Raw genomic sequence first — 18,964 nt, forward strand, 5'->3', positions numbered from 1 at the left:
GGTGAGCTGAATGACCCGCCTACCTGTCATTATTTAACTGAAGGAAAGGGAAAGGAAACATTTTTTACTTTATCCATATAATGAAAGAGTAGCAGGTTTTCTCCCATACTTCCCATCTCTTTAAGGGGTTCAAATCTCCAAGCTAAAATCTGCCTAAATCGCTATCACCACATTTAGTTCTACCAGAGGATTAAGATGTGCCACTGTTTCTCTCTCACACACACACACACACACACACACACACGGCATATATGTCAGCATACTTGATATACTGTATTCATTTTATTATTGAAAGTACAGCTTTATGATATAAGCAGAAGTGTCACCAAGTTTACCTCTGAAGAAGTGAAAAGACTTAATATCTTACTTGAGATTATTAGTTTTAAAGATATTTACTGTTGCTGTGACATTTAAAGCAAAACATTTGTAATCTCAGATTCCCAAGGCCGGAAAAGCACCTCAAGAAATCATACTGGCTGGGTGTCATAGCTCATGACTATAATCCCAGCACTTTGGGAGGCCAGGGTGGGAAGATCGCTTGAGCCCAAGAGTTTGAGACCATCCTGGGCAAACATAGTGGGACCCTCATCTCTACAAAAGAAAAAAAAATATATATATATATAAAATTAACTGGGCATGGTGGCACACATCTGTAGTTCTAGCTACTTGGGAGGCTGAGGTGGGAGGACTGCTTGAGTCTAGGAGTTTGAGGGTGCAATGAGCTGTGATCATGCCATTGCACTCCAGTGTGGATGACAGAGCTAAACCCTGTCTCGAAAAAAAAAAAAAAAAAAAAACAGAAAAGAAAAAGAAAAAGAGAAATCACACAATTTATAATGTTGCTTCCAAGCTGCACTTGTGAAAAAAAGCTCTTACAATTCAGATAACTTCCTCCACATTTAGTGGTTAGGTGGCCTTGGGTAAATTACTTAGCTTATGTAAGTCCGGTTTTCAAAATAATAGCACTTACTTAGTAGGGTTATTCAAGAGTTAAATGAGGGAGTGCTTAATAAGTATTAGCCATTTTCAAAAAATAAAATAAGCAAAGGTGAAGAACCTAACACAAAATAAGTGGTCAGTAAATATCACAGTCTTTCCCCCTATTTAACCACGAGAAAGAGAAACCATGAGCTGATTTAAATCAGCCTACGTGTGTACACCCATGCAAACTTCCGTATTACAAGTGAATGGTGAAGGGAGATGTGTATAAAGTGCCTTTCAAATTTCTCAGAAAAGCATACTGATTAAGGCAGTCCTTATTCTAGTTTTTTTTACAGTTTTAATTTTCAGGACAGACAAAGGTATTTATGGCAGTCCAGGAGAAATGCTTTTTTCAACAACAAGCACATGTTTAACAATTTGGACAAAATGAGTCAAACCTTAAAGCAGAAATATATCACAAATTTAAACAGCCAGAAACTTCCAAAGTAAATGATGTGTGTTCATAAAATGTTAAGAAGGCTTCAAAAGGTCATAAAACTTGAAGGGTCCAGGAATTCAGTATCACTTCATCTTATATTTTAGGTAGGTTGGGGAACTTCCAGCCTACAGGCCAGATTTGGAATTTGATCAGATCTGAAGTTGCTGCTCGGTCCCAGGAACTAATTTTCACCACAGAGAGTTCTCTGAATATTTCAGTCCACCCAGAGTATGTGTAACCCTTAAAAGGTTAGATATTAGAGTAGTTGAAGCGCTATGAGAAAATAGCCCATGAATAAACTTTTCAAAGAGCAATAGAAAACCTGACTTAGTGAAAAATGACTTTTAGGTAAGTCATTTAATGACCTTAGACCTATAAAAGGAAAAGTTTTGACATGATGATATTCCAGTTCAGAAGAACAAAGCTTGATAAAGTTAATACATAGCACTGTAGTCCAAGTGAATTGTAACAGTATGATTTCCATACAAATCAACCTCAGAACCTTTCCCCAGTTTCTCATCTTCCTTTCTCACTGTCCTGTCCTATTCTTTCTCCAGTCTTTCATCTTTCTCTCTACCAAGCTGTCTTACTTTGCTTAGTTAGAATCTTTCAGTAGCCTTTTCATTTACCACCTCTCCATTCTCTTACTACATATACTAGTTATGCCATTAAATTATTTAAAATAACTTGTATGCCTGTAATCCCAGCACTTTGGGAGGCCGAGGCGGGCAGATCACTTGAGGTCAGGAGTTTGAGACCAGCCTGACCAACATGGTGAAACCCTGTCTCTACTAAAAATACAAACCAAAAAAAACAAAAAACTTGTAGTTAGTGACTAAAGTTATATGTGCCTTCTGAGTTTTTTAAAGCTTTATTTTATATTTCTTCACGGGGAGAAAGGAACATAAGTCAAATTGTTTCTTCCTACATATTCTAGAAAAAAGTTTTTTAATGTAAAAAGTTTCCTTAGTTCTGCTAAGTCTCTGAGTAGATGGCTTGAAATTTTAAAAATCACAATATTTTATGCCAAAACATTAATCATATTAAACATAAAGTTATAACTAATGCTATAGAATTTGATTTGCGATAGTAATTGTGCACACACTGTTATAACAGGAATAGACTTATTCTAAAAGACAAATCGTATTATAAAAGACTCTGCTTAGAAATGGTTTAGTTTGAGTTTTGAACTTAAATAGCACATCGGCAGCAACAGAACTGCAACAGCTTAGTTCCATGGTATTTTCGTTTGAAGCTTCCAATGGCTCCTTGTACTTTAAAGCACTTATTGTTGCCACACCAAAGATTCAAAGGCAGTTGTGTGGACAACTGTATCATACACCAAAAGGATATATTTACTGACATAAGCCCCCAATTTAAATGGGAAAATAAATTCCTGTGGATCCAAACTTGTCCAGTGGTCGAAAAAAATTCTATTGAAAATCTTGCTTACATTTTGGCTCAAAGCATAAGTTATGAATCATTCACAATCACCATAGTGGTGAAACTAGCATTCTGGGCAACAGGAATAGCTCACATGGTGTTCTACAGAAAAATTAAACAACTTTATCTCGACATACTATGGTCCATTAAAAGCCATTTAGTTCTTCCCTGTAGCTGATAAAGGAAATAAACTTTGAATATAATTTTTCTTACCGTTAAAGGGTACTGCAGGGAGCCATGGTCAGGGACACAGGCAGACAGAGGGCCAGCGGGACAGGAGCCAAGAGAGAAAACTGTCCCTGAAAAAGGTATCATCTTCTAACGCAAGTGTGGGGTCGTTTTTGGACAGCCATTTTGGACAAGCTCTGGCCTCTTGTTAAATGTGACATACTGAGTCAGAGGCAGACGTCCTTCTGTGGTTATTCGCTTCCTGTCTGATTAATTTGTTGTTTGTTCCTTCCTCCTTTGCTGCAGAAAAAGAAACTAGATTGGTTTTGCTTAAGAAGCAAGCAAGAAAAAAAACCTAAATTAAAAAAAATTAAATGTTTCTCTTCTCCACGAGGTGTAATACACAGCTATTTGGTACAGTGACAAGAGGAGATGAGCACCTCCACTCAGTGAAGAGTCCAACTTTATTCTAGATGTTCCCACAAAAATAACTGTTCATGGAACTTGAGATTCCTTTAGGAAAATTATATTTGAAAGTATCACTGTAAGTACTGACTATTCCATTGCGTAATAGGGAAAAGAGTCACTCAAGAAAGAAAAGCTCTTACCTACCTTACCTTATCTCTTAATTAGGCTAAGGGCTTCTTCTCATTTACAGGGCATTCAAGTGTGTGGGGAGAAAGTTACAAATGCAGGTAAAGAGAGCAGGTCAGGTGTATGAAGGCAAATGAGGTTCTTTTTTTGGTTTTGTTTTATTTATTTCTTTTTTTTTTAGAGACAGTCTTGCTGTCACTTAGGCTGGAGTGCAGTGGCGTAATCATAGCTCCCTGTGGCCCTGACCTCCTGGGTTCGAGCAATCCTCCAGCCTCAGCCTCCTGAGTAGCTGAGACTACAGGCATATGCCAATGCACCTGGCTATTTTATTTTTATATTTGGTAGAGATGGGATCTTGCTTTGTTGCCCAGCCTGGTCTTGCACTCCTAGCTTCAAAGTGATCCTTCCATCTTAGCTTCCCAAATTGCTGGGATTACAGGCTTGAGCTACCATACTTGGCAGCAAATGAGTTTTGAAATGTGATTTTGGTGCCCAAGTCAGGGTAAATAATATACAGCTTAAGTCAGCTGCAGATCCATAGCTTTCTATGCCAAAATGTTTCTGTCCCCCACACTTAATGGGATAACAGTAACTCTCCTAGGAGATGCTTGACAAAAGCATAGAGATAAAGAGGGCAGAAGGAAGAAAGTCAGATTTCTCATTATTAAAGAACTCAAGAGGTGGATGGCAATGGAATACATGTAGAAAACATTTTATCAAAACCTTGAGTTATGTATAGAAAGATCTGAAAATGCTCATAATTTTTTCTTAACCCATCTTAAAGGTTCAGACTTACATTTGCAACACATAGCATATTACTCTGAGAAAACAGTTAACAGTCGAAGAATTTAAAAGAGAGGCATATTTCAGAAACTAGCTTCGTTGTAAAATCTGAATGTTGGGTCCTGATTCTGCTAGGATCAGAGGCCAGAGGCATGAAAAGAACATATGTTGTCTAACACTGCCTTACCTGTAAAGTGATAGAACTGGGCTAGATGGGTAATTTTCAACTCAGGTAGCTGTTGGGGGTGGTGAGCAGTGAGTGGGAATGGTGGGGGCAGGGGCCTGCAGCATTCAGTGGGTGGGGCCAGGAATGGGAAATTTCCTATGGTGCTTACGACAGTCCCACCCAAAATACCAGAAGTGCTCCTACTGGGGAGTACTGGGACAGATGATGTCTAAAGATCTTTTAAACTCAAATTTCCCTGAGATAGGAGTCTAACTCCATGAGCAGATTCATGATGCCAGGCCATGGGCACAGTTCCTGGAGTGGAGTACCCAAGAATAAGTGACTGAGAGTCCTCTGCTTTGCCTGGAGCCCCTTGAAGGCAGGGACCGCCTCTTGTCTAACTCTGGCCTGGTGTCCACTCGTGACTTAATACACGAATAAATACCTGCAGGCATGGGGCTGGACAGAGGTGGAGGCCTGCAGCTACCAGCCACTTCCCCCAATACAAACCCTCAGGAAAACAGAAAACTTGATCAACTGTTAAGTAAATGCCTGAGTGAATCTTTGGGGAAGTCTAATTATAGTTGGGTCTAAAAAGAGAACATGTGCGATATAACAATTTCTCTACGTATTTTCAGAATTATTTTGAAGTTCTCTAAGTAAGACACCCCAAACACACACACACACACACACACACACACACACACACACACACACACACACACTCTCTCTCTGTCTCTCTCTCTCAGTACACATACCATTCATGGCTATTTCCATCCCTTAGGGGAGTGGTCCCTAACCTTTTTGGCACCAGGGACTGGTTTTGTGGAAGACAATTTTTCCATGGAGTGGGGGCAGGGGGTGGGGACGGTTTTGGGATGAAACTGCTCCACCTCAGATCATCAGGCATTAGATTCTCGTAAGGAGCTTGCATGCGCAGTTCACTTTAGGGTTCTTGCTCCTCTGAGAATCTAATGCACAGCTGATGTGATAGGAGGCAGAGCTCAGGAGGGAACGCTCGCTCACCAGCTGCTCACTTCCTGCTGTGTGGCCTGGTTCCTAAGGGGCCATAGACTGGTTGGAGACCCCTACCTTAGGAAAAGCTCACTTAGAAGGGAATATGTCACCTAGAAGGCTACAGTCCCCAAGACATGCAACAGAGTAGTTGTGTAGTTTGAGTCTATTCCTACAGTCAACTTTGGACACATTTATCAGGTGTCTACTATGCATGTTAGGACATAAATTAGATAATGTTCCTCCCCTGCTTAAAACCCTCCAATGACTTCTCATTTCACTTAAAAAGTCCAAACTTTTAGGTCCACAGGGACCCACAAGATCTGGCCCCTCCTTAACGCTCTGCCTTCATCTCAAGTAATACTCTGCCTTGCTAATTTACCTTCCACATCTTTCTGTTCCTTAAATGCACCAAGCTCATTTGCATCTTCGGGCCTTTTACTTGCAAGCCTGGTACTCTTGCCTGGTACACTCATCTTTTTGTTCCTTTTTATTCTTCAAATGTCAGCAAAAATGCTCTCCCTCATGACCCATTTCTGCTCTGTTTTCTTTTATGCATAGCACAGGTCACCGCTTGACACTGTCTTATCTGTTTATTTACTTGTATGTTTCTCCCCACTAGAATTCAAGCTCTGTGAGAGCAGGGACCTTGTCCATCTTGTTTCTGCTGTTGCTTCAGCATCTAATGCAGGTGTTTGAAAATAGGGTATGTTGAATGAAAAAGAAAATCAATGTTTCTTACAAATTCTACTATAGCATAATGTTCCTTTTTTTTTTTTTTTTTTTTGAGACAGAGTCTTACTCTGTCACCCAGGCTGGAGTGCAGTGGCACAACCTTGGTTCATTGCAATCTTCACTTCCCAGGTTCAAGTGATTCTCATGTCTTGGCCTCCCTAGCTGGGACTACAGGTGTGCACCACCACGCCTGGCTAATTTTTTTTGTATTTTTAGTAGAGACGGAGTTTCGCCATGTTGGCCAGGCTGGTCTCCAACTCCTGGCCTCAAGTGATCCGTCCACCTCAGCCTCCCAAAGTGCTGGGATTATAGGTGTGAACCACCACGCTGCCCAGCATAATGTTCCTTTAAAAGCTTAAGACTGTTCCCCCTGAAATGGTAAATAACAAATGCCAAGACTAGACTTAAGCCTTCTTGGGAGAAGCTGTTAAAGGGAAATGTTCCAGAGAAAAGGTCAGCAGGTAAAACCCTTGGCCCATCAGTGGGCTTGGCAGTGCAGGCAGAGTCTTATGCAGTGCAGGTGGCTTAAACCATTGGGCAATGTGAAGAGAAAAATGGATTAAGAAAATTGAAAACAAATAGAATAATCAGAAAGAAAGGGGAGGAAATAAAAAGATAAAGAAAACAAGGCAAGAAAAGCTGGAGGTGGGGAGAGATGATGTGGTGGGTAGCGGAGAGCTACAACCACACTGCTGAGCTCAGAGGCTTTAAAAGCCACCTCTGCAGTGGATGACCCACAGGTGCTGGATGTAACAGTGCTGTCTGGCCTTCCTCGGTGAAGCGGAGTTCTCAGCTCAGTGTCAGCTTTTCCAGCAGCCACGTTCTTTAAAAAGAAAAGAACTTTAAGGCTGCAAGAGACTTGCAGAGATCAAAGTCTACATCACCACTTACAGAGGAAGAAACAGGGGTCCAGAGAAGTTAGGCATCTTGCCCATGTCACACAGCTGGCAGCAGCAGAGCAGTGGCCAAAGCCTGGGCTGCACTCCACTGTCCAGCGCCATTAATGTCTTCAGCCTCATTTCAGGTTCGGGTGATACCACCTACCTCCTTTCTGTAAGTATAAGAAGAGGCAGAAGAAAGAGGGTGGCGAGAAAGCCTGTGATGCGGATGGGAGAGGTTGTTATACTATAACTAAAGGCCTGAGATAAGTGGATTGAAAGCCTGGATGAATAAAGACAATCACAATTCTGGACTTAAAGAGAATTTTAAATACATATCTCTTTCCCATTTAATATACATCAGTCTGAGCTTAATGACAGAGTAAAACAATAATCAATAGGCTTGCAGACCAATTACATAAAGAATCCTCCATATTAATCTATAGAAATAAAAAAACCAAGAGCAGGCAGAAGATTATAAAACAATAATGTAGGTCTAGCCAGTGTAGAAAAAGTGCTGAAGAATCAGTCTCCTGCCATGGCCCCCAGTCAACATGGACTGAATCAGTGCAGCAGTGGCATGTGTAAAATACGGCAACATAAGTTTTTAATAATTCTGGTTTTTCAAGTTGTGTTTCCATGACTACTGTTATGGTGCAGTATTTCCCCAGTAGTAGAAAGGTGTTTTATAATACTGCATCCCTCAGTTCTAAAACTTACATTATTCCGTCTTATACTGCAGAATGACCCCTTATACATTTTTAGGGTGAAAAAGAAACACTACCAGATTAAAGATATGCATTAGTTGTAAGAATCTATTTTCAAAATGTTAAAATATGGGAAGTATTTGATTTAAAAGAGCAGAAACAAAGGAATAATCCTCTCCACCACGTAATTATCAGTATAGCTACATACAGGGTTGATCATTTAAAAATAATCTCAGAAACATAGATAAATTAAAAACAAACCTTGTAGTATTCTGTACCCTGTTAATATAAATTGATATAATCTTACTTGGGGAAAAGTCTGCAGTGTATTCCATTGTGTTTTGGCAGCTCAGCAACCATTCCCCCTACTTATAATCATGTCCATTTGTTTGTGTGGAGAATCATCCCGCGCTCACTCTCAAACCACGTGCATCCAGAGGCATTCACTCCCATTCCAGACAGAGGAAAAGCATGTGATTCAAGGCTGGCTAATCAGAGCCTTGCATTCATTTGGCCCTAGAGACTTCTGGTGATGGCTTGTGATCATCAGAATCAAGGAAACTTGTAGCCTGAGGCGAGCTCTATCCCTGAAGGATGAGGCTGGAACCAGATCTGTTGAGGATGTAGGGGATGGGCCTGCTGCACTCATCTTTTGACCACATGGGGTCTAAAACCAAGACCAACAAAATGGAAATTGGAAGATGGAGAGAAACCAAGTGCTGGTGTTGTTGGTTGAGCCCTGAATCTATCTATAACGGAAGATGGCCTTTTTCTAGACCTTTAATTTATATTAGCAAATAAATTCTCTATTTTATTTAAGCTGGTATGGTCACGTTTTCTATCATTAGCAATACAAAGACTCTTAAGTGATAAAGGAATTGGTACTAGAAGTGAGTGCTGAATGTGACTAAGCCTAAAATGTGCAACTGGCTGATTTAAGGTTGGGGAAGGCTAGCGCAGGCTGGCCTGGACTGGAAAGTTGGCAGTCCTTGTTAAGTGACAACAAAATAGCTAGTTATGCTGCCACCTATTGACCCCTCGGTCTGAGACAGGAGCCTACTCATGGTACACCATTAATGGATTCACTAGAAAAACATTTAGAATGGTGCAGTGTGTTGGCTATTTCTTGTGTCTTTTAGTAAGATCCACAGGAAAGAGATAAATGTAGGCTCAAAACTGACTAGAGGCACAGAGGGAAAAAATACGGCTTTGTTAAGAGAGGCCTTTTTTTGGCTGTGATCTGCAATCAAGATGGGTGAGAGTCAAATAATTTGGAGACTTGCGGGTTGGAAAACCCAAATTCTCTATGGCATGCTAACATTAGACAGAGTGGGGAGGGACCCAATCATAATCCTGAGAGACACAATTCCAAACACCAGAATCCTGAATATTGAAATCCCAAAAGATCAAAATCCTGAAAATATAATTCTGGAAGAAATAATAGAGAATTATGTGAAAGATATTTATTTACATTTTAAAGGAGAATTTATTTAAGAAACATATAAAAACATGACAGAACACTTCATAGGCCATTTTACACAATAAAATAGACAATAATAACACAAATATTTTTGCAAGCATAAACACTCAGGTATTCTAATGACAGTAGCACAGGTATAGAAGTTATAAGCAGATATCTGTATTCATAAAGAAATAGGGCAAGAAGGGAAGTGTACAAATGCATATCACTACAGTTGGTATTGTGTGTGCCCAGCTTTATAAATTTGGTCATCTGAAATACTGTGACAAAGAATCTTTTGATGAGATCAATAAAAAACGGTGACATGCAGTTACCACATAGGCAGTTGCCCAAAGAGCTGAGATCTCAAGAAATTTTCTTCACAAATGCAGATTTGTATAAAAGGCCATCTCTTCATTTATTGAGGATGTTTCAACATTTTTATGTATATGCGCAATACTTACACACAAAGTCAATGCTGTGCTGATGCATTTTTATGGAGTTAAATTTGCAAAAAATGCATTTAATGAATTAGAATTTTCCAAAAGTCTCTACACAATGTATAGGTCCAGTATTGGAAATGATGAAAAGATGAAATAGATGGCATAGTGAATTATAAAAATTATGCTGAAACTTTAAAATAGTGGAAAAAAAACTGAAATAAGAAAAAGAACTAAAAAGAAAATTCGACATATGAAAAGGGTATTATGGGGATAGATTATGGGCAATTGCATGGAGATAGTCCAAAGAGCTGGCCTAACATGATGCAGCTATTCTGTGATTGTGATTTTGGGGATTTTAGATGTTTGGGATTTTAGACTTTAGAGATTTATACTTTAGGGATTTTCATCTTTGGGAATTTCAACATTCGGGATTATGGTGTTCTGGACTGTGTCTTTTGGGATTATGATCCAGATCTGGAGTAACTCTACTCTGACTCCAGGAATGGAAAGTGACCAGCCCTGGCTAATTAGAGCCTTGGGTTCCCTGGCTGCAGCGACTGGTTCAGAGATGCCCATGTGACTACTTTTGAACCAAGGAGATGTAGTGAGACTTATTTTAAGGCGTGTGGGGCTGAATTGGTAGTATGTTATCCACATTAGAGGTGTGGGGCTGGAATGGCAGTATTATACCCACATTATGAACGTGGAGACTGAGCATGAAGCCAATGCAGTAAGAGCGAGGGGAGCCTGAGACTCAAGAGGTACAGCAATCAAAAGTAACATGTGGGCCGGCGCGGGGGCTGGCGCCTGTAATCCCAGCACTTTGGGAGGCAAAGGCGGACGGATCACGATGTCAGGAGTTCGAGACCAATCTGACCAACATGGTGAAACCCTGTCTCTACTAAAAATACAAAAATTAGCTGGGCGTGGTGGGGTGGTGCGCACCTGTAATCCCAGCTACTCAGGAGGCTAAGGCAGGAGAATTGCTTGAACCCGGAAGGCGGAGGTTGCAGTGAGCCGAGATTACACCACTGCATTACAGCCTGGGCGACAGAGCAAGACTCTGTGTCAAAAAAAAAAAGAAAAAGAAAAAGAAAAAAAAGGCAACATGTAGATGTTACTTGGATCCTGAGTCAAATAAACTAAAAAATAAAAATGAGGCAATTGGAAATTTGGATATTGTTCAGATATTTAATGATATTAAGATATTGATAATTGTCAGGTGTGATAATGTTACTGCAGTTATGTTGTATTTTACAAAGAATCCCTAACTTTTAGAGATATATACTGAAATATTTGTGGATGAAATATGATGCCTGGGCTTGTTTCCAAAGTGATATGGAAAAGGAGGGAAAGTGGGTAGGGGTACAAATGAAACAAAATTGATCATGAAATAGCCATTCTTGAAGCTGGGTGAGGAGTACACAGCAGTTTGTTACACAGTTCTGGCTACTTTTCATATATATTTAAAATGTTTCCATAACAAAAAGCATTAAAAAAAAAGACTTGTGGCTCATTCCCTTCTTCATCCACTAGAGGCTGTTAAAGAGGTTTGCTTAATCTAGTGTAAAAATGCTCAGACTTGTAGAGGTAACTTACAGAGTTACAGAAGTTACCTTTTACTTCTCAAAATAATTTCTTTTGCTCTTGGAGAAACTGGATAGAATGAGGGCTCCCCTACAATGGTCAAAGAACAAGTGGTTCTTCCCAGAAAAGGAGTAAACTCTCAAAATCTGAACACCCATTATTAGTGGCAACAAAAAAGTAAAAATAAAAGTCCAACCAACAAAAGAACAGACCCTTTTCTCTAGATCAGCACTGTTCAGCAGAAATATAATTTGAGCCATGTGTGCAATTCTATATTTTCTACAAGCTATGTTAGAAATAGTAAAAAGAAATAGGTGAGATTGTAATATTTGCTTTTAACACACTACTTCAAAAATAGTATCAAAAAAACCAACGAAAATCCCCCCAAATAGTATCATTATAACATGTACTAAACATTTGAAAAGAATTATGAATTAGGTATTTTATACTCTTTTTTTCACAAGAAGTCTTCAGAAACTGGTGTTTACTTTACTACTGGCAGCACTTCAAGTGCTCCAGAGCCACTACCGCACTGGGCAACACAACTCTAGACAGTGAGCGCCTGACGCGCAGGCCCCATCTTACTCATCTTTTATGCTGGCAGGATGCCTGAATGACACTTAACAGATGTTCAATCAATGTCAGTCCCGGAAAAGTCTTGGTCCACCTAGAGCCAACTCTGGGCTTTATAGTTATAAATTCTTAGGAAGAGTTTATTCTGCTTGAAGCCATCTCTTAAAACAGGGAATTGACTAGGTATTGTTGGATTTGTGGCAAGTAGAAGAGCTAAATCGGCTTCTCTTTCCCGGGGTCTTAGTGCTAACACTTCTAGTACCACATGTGAAGAGATATTGCAGTATAGAAGTTTTAAATTAAGGGCTCAGAAAAAATTCATTACCTTAGTCTGTTTTGTGCTGCTGTAACAGAATACTGGCGACTGAGTAATTTATGGAAAGGCCAGATACGGTTCTGGATGCTGGGAAGCCCAAGGTCGAGGGGCCTTCTTGCCGTGTCATTACCATGGCTGAAGGCAAGAGAGCATGCACAATGAGAGGCAGGGAAGGAAGGAAACAGAATTTATCCTTTGATCAGGAACCCACTCTTGCGATAACTAACCTATTCCCATGATAAGGACATTAATTCATTTATAAGGACAGAGCACTCAGGACCTAATCATCTCTTAAAGGTCCCACCTCTCCTTTGGGAGGCTGAGGCAGGCGGATCACGAGGGCAGGAGATCGAGACCATCCTGGCTAATACAGTGAAACCCCGTCTCTACTAAAAATACAAAAAATTAGCTGGGTGTGGTGGCGGGTGCCTGTAGTCCCAGCTACTCAGGAGGCTGAGGCAGGAGAATGGCGTGAACCCGGGAGGCGGAGGTTGCAGTGAGCCGAGATCGCGCTACTGCATTCCAACCTGGGCAACAGAGCAAGACTCTGTCTCAAAAAAAAAAACAAACAAAAAAAGTCCCACCTCTCAACATGGTTGCATTCAGGATTAAGTTTCTGACAAATGAACTTCAAGGGACACATACAAACTACAGCATTCACAGGCTCAAACACTCAGTGGCTTTCCATTTTATACCAAGTAAAACCTAAAGTCCTTGCCATGACTAGCAAGGTCCTCAAGGATTTGACACTCCCCCACTTCCCCTCTCCTTCCTTGACCTCTTTCCCTACCTTCTCCCCCCATCTCTTTGCCTTAGGGATTTTGTGCTTGCTGTCCCCTCTTCTGAGGACACTGTTCTCTTGGCTGCTCCCCTCACTCCTCATGTTCTGCAGTATTTGTGCCTGATCTGCTCTTCCCACCAGAGAGGCAGCTCCATGAGGGCAGAGTTTGTCTTGGTCACTGCTGCTGCCCCAACAACTTAGAACAGTATCTGGCATAATGCAGGTGCTTGAAAATATTTGTAAGTGAATTTTACAAGCTTCCAGCTCTAAGATTAGTTTCAACTTTCACTTAACCTGGGGTTGTGATTATGCTGCTCCATGTTTGGCTCTAGGCAAGAAGGTGCCAGGATAAAGTGGAAATGTGTTAGATTTGCTCCTCCAAAAAGACCTGGGGAGGCTCTTGCTTCTCCCAACAGGTGGACACAAGACAGCCATTTAAAAAGACAATATGGGGGCCCTGCCAACAGATTTAACAACTCTTTCTCAAGCAGGGCTGTTTTCCAGTGTCAGGGAGAGAATGAGTTAGAAAATAGTGAGATGACTGGCTTGGAAAGAGGCAGGGGAACCAAACTAGGGTGAGAAAAAAGAGGCCCAGGACTATCTAGAAAGGACAGTTCCATAACGGCTTCATGTACTCATATCCAACAAATCTGTATTCTATGCCTCCTGTGTGCCTGACGCCAGTACCCTAGATGCTGAGGACACAGCGTGGAAGTTCACCTCTCCATGCTGAGTTTGGCAGTTTTGTGCTCAGCAAAAACCAAGAAACAAAAAGCAAACAAATACAAATGCTGAGGTTGGAACATCACTTGCCTTATTTCTTTGAAGAGCAAATGATTTCACATGTGGAAAGGACATTCATGTTTTTGTCTTTTTTTTTCCTAAGCACTATCTTGTCTTAGGTAATTTAATTAAAATGCAAACATTTCCCAGTTACCAACATCCAATACAAGTGGCCCCCAGGGGAAAACCCATGTGAATGATAGAAAGAGGCTTCTTGCAACCCAAGGGACAAACTGGTGGAAAGCCCCATTTTCACATCCTGCCAGGTACATACTTGTGCACACACACTGAGAGAAGCCACTGGCATGAAGATAGCTGTGTGTTCCCTTTGGTTGCTAATCATTAGGTATAAAGGCCAGGATGGGCCTTTACAATTACTTCTGGGCTGGTGAAAGTAGCCATATTGTTCCTTATTCAGACTTCTCTGTAGCTAAATGGCTACTCGGTGTCACCTGCTGGACAACAGAACTATATGGACACTAAAGACCCCTCCCTTGGATTCTCAGGAAACAAGGGTAAACAGCTCTGCACTTCTGGGCCTGACACCACCCATCTGAACACTGTGGGAAGGGCTCAGTGACCTAAAACTCCCCTAGGGGCCCTCTGACTGCATATAAGCCAGGCCTGGCTAGTGCAGCTGCCTGGGAGAGGCAGACCCAACTACTCTGCAGGTGGACAGGAAATGGTGGGCATTTGTGAGTGCCATAAGAATGGGGGGCCTTCCTGGGATTCAGATGATCTGCAATGTACCACACTGTCTCACTCAGTAAAGAATTGTGCCACATGACCTTCAAAGGTCCTGTTACATATTGATGTGGTTGAAAAAACTATTTCTAGTTATCTGAGCCTAGACCTTAACTCCAATTTATATATAAACTCAAAATAGTTATTGCACTGTTGTATTCATTCCCTGTATTTTCCGGTAATGCAAATGTCAAACAAATGAAATACTTTGTTTTGTTCAGATATTTACCAAGAGTTGGTTGCCCCTTTGGAAAATCATGAGCCCAAGGACAATGTCAATGGTGTTACTGAAGTCTTTAACTCAAGAGAGCCTGCAATGGCAGCTCTCACACCCACTGTGATCCTACGCATACACGCAAACACCTGACCATGTACTTTTGTTTTCTGATGAGTTGTACCTGATCACTTACAAACTGAAGTTATTTTATAATAAATTACTTTCATTTCTCTTTTAAATTAAGACTACATTGATTTGGAGGGAAATTGTGTATGAAGTCAGATTATTTTATTTGTGAAGGTTCACTGAAGATTGTGAAGAGGGCATTAGAAAATACTGTTATTAGAAGTGGGCACGGGGTCAGCCGGGGCTGGGAGCCACTGCTTCTGGTGGTTCTGGGATGTCTACATGTGCCTGAGCTCCGTTTAAAGTCATGAAAGGCCAATCAGATGATTCTGCTCATCCAGCCTGGGCAGTGGAGACCACCACAGCTACTCACCTCTGATCCTGTGAAGGGGCTTCACATTTTGTTACCAAACATATCACAGAGGCGTGGGTGATTCTTTCTCCTGTTTCTCAGCAGATACTGCTTTTCTCAGTGGCTTGGCCAGAACAGAATTTGTTCTACTCGAATGACCCCAGTTTCCCTCCAAGAACTTCCCTCCTCTCATTCAGCTTCTCTGGATTCTTCAAATGACTGACCGGGGAAACAGATTGTTGGAAAAACACTTTCAGGTTGTCTCGATGGGGTCAATAACCTATCAGGCCACAGGAAAGACAAAGGAAAATGCTTCCTGCTGGAGCATTTGCACATATGTTGTTCTTTTAACTCCAAATATGTATGCAGGGGTGGTGGTAGGATCAGAAAATGTGTGATCAGAAAGTGACCAGTTCCCCACCATTTTGTGTGGGTTTTATTTTCTTTCTGCTCCATGTTGACTCATTTCCCCACAACACGGAAGCTGCTTAATCCAAAGACTTGGACCATTTCATTCTATTTCAGATCCATTCCAACAAAATGATCAGTTGGTGGCTTATGTAAAAAGCAGCTCCATGACTACATTTAAATATTGACTAGTTTGGGAATAACAAACCACAAAAATTTGGGGTATAAAAACCACATGTGGTTTATGTTTTGTAGGACACCCTCAGGAAGGTAAATGGACAAAGTAGAAAAAAAAATATAAATGGTCTCTCCCTGCCTCACCCGCACCATCATTAAATAAAAACTAAAGACACACAAAAATAAAATGAAACAATGATTAAACAAAACTCAAGCTGGGTGCTACTCCTGGCTTTGGATGGCAGTTGTGTCTTGGCAAGGCAAATAAGTAGTGGTCTGGGAACTGTGGCTAAGGTCAAAGTGTCAGAATAGCCCGACATAACCTCTGCCTTGGTCAACAGCTCACCGAGCTCCTGACCACGGCTCCTCTCTGTCACCAGCACTTCATCCTTCCAGATGAGCTTCTCCAACCTCTAGGTACCTACAGTCACTGACCTTTTCCCCCCTAGATCTGGCTCCACACTCAACCTCCCGGCCCTCTTCTCCAGCCAAAAGAAAAACACACAAAACTGTAGATGACTTTCTAGAAACAAGTGTTTTATAATCTTTGTGTGTCTCTAATGCCACTGTTAACTAGCGAGCAGCTGTGCTAGGGCTCCATGCACAGCAGCCATTCAACAAATACTCAGTATCTTCATGCTCCAAGGTTGCTTTAGGGGATACTACAAAGATTAAACAGACAAAATTGTCCACTCTCATGGAGGTTACACTCCTATCTGCGTTGATGATGTATGGAAGGAAATTTACCCTGTGTTTTGTACTGTGCAGGTGTTCATTTAGGCCCAGCTCATATTATATTATGAAGAGCAGCCTCACCAAGATCACTGTCAGAGCAGCGCTAATCCAGGCAAACTAGGACGCAAATGGGCAGTGCTCCAAAGTCCTTTGGGGGTTAGTCGTTTCAATCCAAGGACCATTTCCATAAAACAAAACAAAAAAAAAACAAAAACACAAACAAACAAAAAAACTCAATGGTATGTTGCTAGGCCAGCCCACAAAAGTATATTTAGTTCATAATGTCACTAAACTAAAACTTCAGTTCTGAGTCCTCAAAGGAAAGGACTTAAAGGTGGTATCAGGAGGAGGAGGAGGAAGGGTCGTCCCTCTCTGGGGCTCCCCAGCCTCAGCTTCTGCCTCTGCCCCCACCTTCAGGCCACCTCCAAACTTTCCCTTGGTCTCATGCAGGACACTAAGGGGCTCCTGTCCCCCAAATATTTCTTACCCTAAATTGTAATTCCCTTTCCTGGGATAAGATGATCTCATTGAGGCATCAGGAGGAAATCAAGTTGTCTTTTATTTTAAAAGAGAGGAGAGGTGTTGACCCATGTTAACCTATATGATGTTGAATTTTTTTGAGATCAGAGAAGACATTTAGTTGGAGGAAGACACCACATAGTACAGTCACACACTGTCTAGGGTTAACTTCGTTAAGTTTCTCCCACTTTTCATAGTTTGATTCCTTCACTTAAATAACTTTATTTTTTTTGAGACAGATTCCTGCTCTATCACCCAGGCCAGAGTGCAGTGGCATGATCAACTCGCTGCAGCTTCAAACTCCTAGGCTTAAGCAATCCTCCCACCTCCTGAGTAGCTGGGACTACAGGTGCCTCGCTTGGTTAATTTTTACAAATTTTTTATTTTTGTAGAGACGTAGTCTTGCTATGTTGCCTAGGCTACCTTCAAACTCTTGGCCTCAAGCAATCATCCTGCCTTGGCCTCCCAAAGTGCTGGGATTATAGGTGTGCGCCACCATACCCCACCTATTTTTAAAAATCACCCATTAATACCCAGAGAAAACCAGTTATCATCTTAGAATTTCTTTCCAGTGTTTTTCTTTCTTTTTCTGTTTGTATTTAAAATGGGATCATACTTTGGATGTGTACGTGCGTCTGTATATACCCTTCTTTTTCACATTTCCCCATATTATTCTCTTAACACAATTTTAATAGTTGCATATCTCCTTTTCTGGATGTTCTATTATCTATGTAAATATTTTTTATTGTTAGACATTTAAATTGCATCCAATTTCATTATTACAAATCCTATTATAATTAATATACTTGCATCTAAATGTTTTATAATCATTTTATATTATTTCCTTAGGATAAATTTTTAGAGTACAATCACTAGAAGACATAAACAGTTTTTTTTTTAAGGAATCTTGATACATACAATTAAATTATTTTCTCAAAGTTTTAGCTTGCATACTCCCATCAGTACTTATTTCTTCTTTTTAACATGTGCTATTATGACATTTCAAAATCTTTGCCAATTTGATAGATTTATTTATTGTCTTCTCCATTATTAGTATTTCTTACTCCATTAGTGGTTTGTTATCTGGATTTAAAAAAAAAATCACAGGGATTTAGTCTTTTCCTTATTTCCTCCTATTTGAACCTAAAGGTTACCTAAAAGCTCCATGATTTTTCATAAACAAAATAAAATATTCTAACCATTCGTAGACTGACTGGGTGGAAGGCAGTGACCATTTCTGTGTGTTTATAAAACAAATGTTCATAAACCAAGGACTACCTTTATTTTATTAGCTGTGGCTAATTTTGTGCAGTCTATGAGAATTTTTACCACTCTAAGAAATGTTTCTATCCCATGCTGCGAGGAGAGGGTAGGACCTCTAGGCACATCTTACCATAGCTCTTCCTGCCTCAAAGGCAAAAGCAGGAATGCCTTGGTTTATGTTATGCACATGCAGACATGTGTAAACTTCTAAAGTCTAAGGTACAGAAAACAGCAGTTGTGACCCTAAGTCACCTTATTTTAGTGTTCACAAGACCAAAGTTCCAAGAAATCAAGGTGTAATTTAGGCTGACCTAATGAATACTCAAGCTTCTCTCATTTTTACCATCTTCATTAGCCATTATGAAAATATTTTAGAAAAGGTAGAATCTAGTTTAGAATTTTTTTATGATTGCAAACTTGATGATAAAAACCTCTTTTGAGCACAGGTCATTCAAAGCAACTCTAGCAATCTACTTGGTGGGCTGTAATTTCCAGTTGTTCTGGGCTAGAAGGACAACTGATCTCCTTTCCACCTGGCTCTTCCCAAGTGAAGACCTGTGACAGGATGTTCCT

General features: G+C 40.6%; 1 protein-coding gene across 7 annotated transcripts in view; it reads right to left on the reverse strand.

The window, feature by feature from the left end:
- WIPF1 (WAS/WASL interacting protein family member 1) overlaps nucleotides 1-18,964 on the reverse strand; it is a 122,896-nt gene that overhangs the window by 34,883 nt on the left and 69,049 nt on the right. The window contains exon 1 of one of the 7 annotated variants that reach the window (XM_054477655.2): nucleotides 3,077-3,275. The exons of the other annotated variants lie outside the window; for them this stretch is intronic. The gene's annotated coding sequence lies outside the window, so the exon portion shown is untranslated. Of the gene's footprint in view, nucleotides 1-3,076; nucleotides 3,276-18,964 lie in introns of those variants that run through there. 7 annotated transcript variants of the gene reach the window in all.

Source organism: Pongo pygmaeus, chromosome 11 (genome assembly GCF_028885625.2).
Source record: "Pongo pygmaeus isolate AG05252 chromosome 11, NHGRI_mPonPyg2-v2.0_pri, whole genome shotgun sequence".
Lineage (NCBI taxonomy): Eukaryota > Metazoa > Chordata > Mammalia > Primates > Hominidae > Pongo > Pongo pygmaeus.